The sequence below is a fragment of the Gracilinanus agilis genome, chromosome 2, assembly GCF_016433145.1.
Source record: "Gracilinanus agilis isolate LMUSP501 chromosome 2, AgileGrace, whole genome shotgun sequence".
NCBI classification, from domain to species: Eukaryota; Metazoa; Chordata; class Mammalia; order Didelphimorphia; family Didelphidae; genus Gracilinanus; species Gracilinanus agilis.
The window spans coordinates 333,679,056-333,686,674 of record NC_058131.1 but is presented as its reverse complement, the minus strand read 5'-3'; positions in this window follow the sequence as shown (position 1 = coordinate 333,686,674).

Sequence of the window (7,619 nt, the reverse complement as noted above, 5' to 3'; positions counted from 1 at the left end):
GTGCACCTCCTTTCCTATGGAATTTCCTATGGCAATTGTCCTAATGCTTTTCTTTTAAACCCTTACCTACTGGTTCCAAGGCAGAAGAATGGTAAGGCCAAGGCAATGAGGGTGAAGTGACTTGCTCAGGGTCACACAGCTAAGAAGTATCTGAGGCCAAATTTGAACCAAGGACCTCCCATCTCCAGGCCTGACTCTCTAACCACTGAGCTACTTAGCTGCCTGCCCTGCTACTCCTTCTTATTCTAGTGGCTTTCCTCTGTTGATTATTTCCTATTAATCCTATTTTTGTACATCTGTTGTCACATATCTTTGTTTACTTGTTATCTCCCTAAATAGAGTGTAAACTCCTGGAGGGCAGGGACTGTCTTTTACTTTGCTTTGAATTCTCAGTGCTTAGCACAGTCTGGCACTTAGTAGGTACTTAATAAATACTTATAAATGAACTGTCTTTGACTGAAAAGATTGGTCTACTTCCTTAGCACTTAGCACCTAGCAGGAATATAATAAATGTTTGTTGATCGATGGATTGAAAGTCAAGAATATTCAATTCAATACTTTTAAGTATTTCTCTCTTCTATGTTCAAGGTCCAGTCCTTCCTGTCTTTTCTTTACTTAACTCCTAAGATAGCCAGCCTCAGTCTAGGCATTCCCTAGAGGTCAGAAACACCCTCTACCACTTGCCACTAGCACTCAGCACTTCTTGTTCTGCCAGAAACTCTGGGAACACCTACCTTTAGCAAGAAGGTTTACTAGGCTCATGGACCAGGAAGGGACCTTAATACAGGGCTCTGGACCCAGTGATGTCAAGGAAGGTTAAGTGAAGAAGGATTGGATGATCCCTCAGTGAGGGGTACAGGGCCTGAGCCAAAGTTCTCATCATGAAACTCCTCTGATCAAAAATCTCCAGTCACTCCCTATTCCCTACAGGATAAAACACAGACAGACTTGATGTAAGGCACTACGTGGTCTATCTGGCTATCACATACTTTACAGATTTCTTTCATATTAATTTCTCTTGATGAACTTCCAATCTAACTGACCTACTAGCTATTTTCCTTAATTTGAGAGTCTATCCCCTGTCTGTGTGCTTGTCTGGGCTATCCTCCATGCCTAGGATGTTCTCCCTCCTCCTTCTCCTGCTCTCCCCTTTTAGAATCTCTAATTTGTTTCAGGGCTAAACTTGATTGCTACCTCATATGCAAAGCCTTTTTTTCTTCCTCAAACTATCATATAGGTACCTAGTTATCTGTGTGTCTCACCGGTAGGCTGTAAACTCCTCAAAAGCAGAGATGGGCTTGTTTTTTGTCTGAGTAGTGGGGGTGGAGGGTGATATCTGACCCACTGACTCCTCCCTGCCCAGAGCCCTACAGAATTCACTGAGGGGAGCAATCACTTTGCTGGCCACCACACAAACTGCTCATTCAACATTAGAATCAAATGCTAATTTTGCCAGTGGACATGACACTAAAGAAGAGGCATTACTATTTGCTTGCTGCTTTATCCAAAAGGACCATGGGATCTTATAGCTTGCAGCTGAAACTTTTCTCTCTCTTTCTCTCTCTCTCTCTCTCTCTCTCTCTCCCTCCCTCCTTCCCTCCCTCCATCCATCTACATATCTATCTGTTTGTCTATCTGTCTGTCTATCCATTCATCCATCCATCCATATATCTATCCACCCATGTATCTATCTATACATACATGTACATACATGTGCACATAGATATATACACAGATGTATATGTATATACATGTGTATATATACACACAAATACACCTAGACCTATAATTTACACACATATACTTACATGTATATATACCCCCATATGTCTATGTGTATATAAAAGTACACACATAACTATAATACATTTATGTATATGCACATACATGCCTCTCTATATATGCACAAATATACATAGATCTGCAATTATACACACATACAGACATGTGTATACATACACACATCTTTCTATATGTATACAATATAAATATGCACAGAAAGATAAATATATACATATACATCTATGTATTAATGCATTTATAGGAATATAGGCACATGTACGTCTACATATATAACTATACACATATACATGTGTATACACACACAAGTAGACCTAGAAATCTAACTACATATACATGTATGTATAAATACATCTATATGGGTATATGCACATATAAGCCTACAATATAACCACATGGACATATATGTATAAATACATGTGTATGTATATATGCACCTACCAATAGGCACCGCTCTATACCTACACACATGTACATATGCACATGTGCGTTTATATCGCTACACACATATGTGTATAATCACCTCCTCCATTGCAGCCTTACTTCCTTGAGACTGTCTTAGTTTTCTTTTTGTATTCCCAGCACTAATTGCAATGCCTTGCACATGATAAGCATTAATAAATGATTTTCATTCATTAATTTATGTAATGCAAGGTGGCTAACAGAAACCTTTTGCTTCTGTAATTTCTAACGATCACAAAAAGTCAGATAAACATCTTAGAATCTTCAGAAAGTCAGTTAAAACTTAAAACTATAAAGAGAGGTGAAGTTTCAACTGACAGGGCTTTTGCCTTCTGGCTTTCGCTGTGGCTGGAGGCTTTTGTTTTGGCTTAACCTGATGGCTTTGGCCTAATTGCTTCGGCCTTGGCCTGCGCTTATTTTGTCTTGGGGAAATTTGGACCTATCTCATTTCTCTGGACCTCTTCCTGATCTCCCATCTCCATCCCTCCCCTTCCCTGAATTTCCTTTGGGTCCTGGTGGAAGGGAGGGCTTGGTGATTAGACATTGTGGGTTTAGTTTCTGTAGGCTAGTAGAATATCCTCAAATAAGTTACCCCTAGTTTTAATGATTTGATAAAGACTTTACTTAAAAGGCAGTCAAATCTTCCTGACTGGGAGAGCCGGGCTCTCTGTCTAAACCTCTCTGTGACCCATCCCCCACCCTCACCCCTCTCCCTAGCAGCAGTTAGAAAACCCTGAGCCCCTCTCCCCTTCTGACTGACCCTGGTATTAATAAATCCCCTTGTTACCTATTCAAACCCTCTGGTGAATCATTGTGTCAAAAATTAAGACAAGGGCTCAAGGGGAAGGAATCATTTTTCTTCTATTTCCTTGAGGGGAGCTGGGGGCATCCATCTTGGCAGGAAGTACCTCGCAGAGACTTCCTCCAGCCATTAGTTTGACTGGCAGGGAGGGGCCCTCTCGACTCCTCCCTCAAGAGACTTTAGAAACTAACAAGAGAAACCCTCAAGCCAAACCTAAACATTTCTTTCTGGCCCTAGTTTCCTCCCTGTATTCTCTGTCTCAAGCCTCTGGGAATAAATCTGTTTGAGCTGCCCTCTCCTACATACCCCATTTCCTTTATCTCCTGCATACCTTCCCGTACCTTCTTTCCTCCTCCAATCACGTTATAATTACCTATATCCCCTTTATCCTTCCTCACACCCAAATTGCCTTCGTTGACCCACTCAGATTATTTACTTTTTGAAAACACTTAGTTTTCTTTTTGTATTCCCAGCACTAATTGCAATGCCTTGCACATGATAAGCATTAATAAATGATTTTTATTCATTCATTCATTGGTTGGAGGCCACGCCTGATATAGGCTTCTCTGATGCTTCAGGATTAGAATGAGAACAAAATGAGATCATCTAGCAGTTAGCCACAGTGCAGAAAGAACATCCAGCGAGGACAGCATTCATTTGGTCCAGTGCATCTTCCCTGCTTTTGAATGAACACACTGGCTTGATGGTCAAGTCCGAGGAGAGCTACTACTGCCTCTTTTTGTTTGGGTTTTATATTTAGGTCACCAGGAAGCTACATCAACAGCCTGAGCCCTAATTCCATGCTTCAAATACAGATCAAAGACAGTTTTAATATTTTTAAAGGAAAAACTAGACTAGGCTACATGTGATCCTACCATAAGAGCCTATGAAAGGATCAGGGTTCAGTGGGAAATGGGACTTTATAATAAGGAAATAGAACCTAGTAAGGGGATTGGGATTCAATAAATAATTAGGGCTCAGTTAGTGGGGATGCAAGATCAGTAAGAGAGGGGAAGTTTCAGTCAGAAAGTGGAAGACTCAGTGAGGAGAGGGGATGGGGCTTAGTCAAAGATCTCAGGTAAAAAGGAGGATATTGGGCTCCTGTGAGGATGATGGCGATGAGATGGAGACCAATGAAAATACATCGGTTCAGGGAGGTTCAGGAAGGGGAATGGAAACTGAGGAAGGAGATGGAGGCTGAGTGATGGGGCTGGGGCTCAGTAAGGGTAATATGAAGATGAGAATTCAATAAGAAGGCAGCAGCTTGGTGAGAGGATGGAGGTTCAATGAATCGATGGGGACTCAATGAAGGGATGGGGACTTACTTAGACGGGGTATTTTGTGAAGGGTTGGAAATCGTTGTTAGAGATGGGAATCAGGATCAGTGATGGAGCTGTGACTTAATGAAGCAAATAGAAACTTAGTAAAAGATGAAAAGTTCATCATGGAGGATATAAGTTCTGAGAGAGAGATGAGACCATAGAATAAAGGTTGTAGTCCAAAGGGCAGATGAGAGTTTTGTAAGGGGATAGTGTCTCAGAGAGGTAGGTGGGAGCTCAAGGAAAATCGAGGGGTCAGGGCAGCTATGGTCACTCAGCGAATTGAGGGAGGGGCACAAGGGCTTGGGGAGAACATGGGACTCATCATGTTCAGGAAAATGATGATTTAATGAGGAGATGAGGGTTCAGTGGAGAAGAAGGGATCAATGAGCAATGTGATAGGGGGTCAGTGGGCAGAATCAGTGTTCAACAGGGAATTGTAGATTTTAAGTAGGGGATGGTGGCCCAGACTTAGAGATATTATCATAGCCCTGGTAATTATGTGGGGAAGAAGGCGGAGGAATTGGCAAGCCTGATTCTGCTACCCTCAGCTCAGAGTCCATTTTTCTCCTGGTCTCTTATCTCTCATCCTGGAAAGATGGCAAAGGCCAAAGGCAAATCTCCAGGAGCTCTTTGTTTTAGAGAAAACATTAGACTTCTCAGCTCCCTTCAAATCATCCTTCTCATAGCTAATTACCATTAACAAGCATCTTGCATAATTTCCTCCATATTTACATATGCCAGAATAATCAGGATTATATAATAACTGTGAGACATTATTTCAGGAAAGCAACTGATCATCCATTATCTCTGGGAGAAAGACAAGTTGGAGTATATTTTCAATGACAGAGAACTGTAAGACAGTGGAAATGACTTTTGGGACTTTAGAATAGTTTTGGATCATAGAACAAAAGTTTCCCAAACTTTGAAGGAAAACCAAAAAGGGAAAGCTTTATAAACCAGACTGTGGGGACTCTGGGATAGTTGGGAGAAGGGATGATTTATTGCCCTCCAAAGCTATTCTCCAAAAAGAAAAAGAGTCTAGGACTAGCTCTGCCATATATACTTTCCAGAGAGAGGGAACAGCAGTACCCTGAGCCCTCAGGATACAGCTCCAAAAATTGGTTTGCTGGGGACTGGATTAGCTTTCTGGACTATTCTATGAATTTCTTAGACTGGGCTATTATGGAGGTTTCCATTTCCAGTAGGGTGTATACTAGATGTCTTCTGAAATTCCTTCCAACTCAGACTGTGATGATGATGATCCTAGGATATGAGAACCAAAAGACACTTTCTTAAAGAGATGTTTTGTTTTCCCAATTAAATGTAACAACAATTTTCAACATAGGTTTTCCAAAATCATAAGCTCCAAATTGTCTCCCTCTCTACCTTCTTGGGCATAGTAAACAATTTGATCTAGATTATACATATGTTACCATGCAAAATACTTCCATATTGATTATTATTGAAAGGGAATACTTATATAAAACCAAAATCCCCAAATAAAACCATAAATAAACTAATGTGAAAGATAGTATGCTTTGATTCCAAAAATTCTGAAAGAGACTTTAGGACATAAAACACAAGATCTTGAAGACATCTCAAAGCCTAAAACCCAGAACATCAGGGCTGTAAGGGACCAATGTAGCATAGATTGTTAGTTTGAAGAAACCTAGGAAATAGAAAGTAGAATGCCAGAACTTAAGGGAAGCCAAGAACATAAGATTGAACTGAAAGAGACCTGAAAACAGGATGAGAACAGAATTTAAAGGATATTGAAAAGACAGAATATAGAAGAAGACCTTAGAGATTAACTAGGCTAACTAGCTACCAGGACCTGGAGTCGGAGTTTTGATTGAGTTCAAATCCCACCTCAGGATTTACGAGCTGTGTAACTTTGGACAAGTCACTTGAATCATGTCTCAATTTTCTTATCTTTAAAATGGGAGTAATAATAGCACCTTCCTCATTTTGTTATAAGTAAGCTAGCTCATAAAACAAAAACAAATTCCTTCCCTTTACGAAGGAGAAAATCACAAGGCCAGCACAGTAATTTTCCAGTAATGGTGAGAAGTTTCTCTAAAGTGGGCATACCTTAGGCAGAGTAAAGGATGCCTTCCAGGAACCCTAAAGGTGGAAGGGGCTCAGGCAGGGTACCTAGGAGGGAAGGAAACAGTAGCAGCTTCTGGTGGACAAATGCTGACAGTAACCCTGTTTCAGAAGTCCCACAGGTAAACACACACTTGCTGGTTGTTTGACCTTGGGCAAATTACTTCTCTTTGAGCTTTAGTTTACTTATCTGTTAGATGGGGATAATAATACCAGGCTGTTGTGAAGACCAAATCAAGCACTTTGGACACAATAAAGCTCTTTGTTCTCATGTCAGAGATGGACTTCGGACATCAAGTGTCAAAGGAGGGCAGAGAACAAACCCAGAGAGGGAGATCTGATTTTGTGCTGAGATAGTTGGGCTCTTTGGCAAGAAATATAGCTGGTGGGGGCTGGCTGTCTTCACCCCCCCCCAGTCCCTCCATCTCCTCCTCTCTCAGCCCCTTCCCACTGATCCCCACAGGGTGTAGAGATGTTTGGTGCCCCAGGCCAGGCCAAGAGGTGATACTTCAGGATAAATAAATAAACAGGGAGCAGATGGCCAGGGGAGCTGGGGTACAGCCCAGGGCCTCACTGGTTCTCTGCAGCTCATTCTGTGTCTGCTAGGAAAACATTGCTCAGGCCAGAGCAAATGGATTCCAGATCCTGGGATGGGGAAATGGCCACAGCAGGGTTAGCCTCCCCCTCTGTGTGGCCCCTAGAGCTACCCACTGGGCCTCCCTTCTGACCAATGAAAGGTAGTCTAGGGGCTGTTAACCTTGGGCCCAGGGGCTTTTCCTTCTGGCAACTCAGACTGGCTTTTTTAGCCAATGGGTGTGTGTGGGGTTGTTGGAAAGGGGATGAAGTAGGTTAGGAGCTCCATCTACAATCCTGGGGAACTCCTTTATACTGGAAGAATATTCTGGTTCATTAAGAAGAGAGTCAGCCAAATCTTACTGGAGTTAATAAAGGGAATAGAAAAGAGCCCAGACTAAAACTCCAATATGCACTTTTATAGAGGTTAGTTTTCTGTGATCTTAGGCAAATCACATCTTCCTATGCCTCAGTTTTTTTGTCATATGGAAGTGATAATCTCTCCCCCAGTGATGATGCTATATATATATATACATATATATATATATATATAT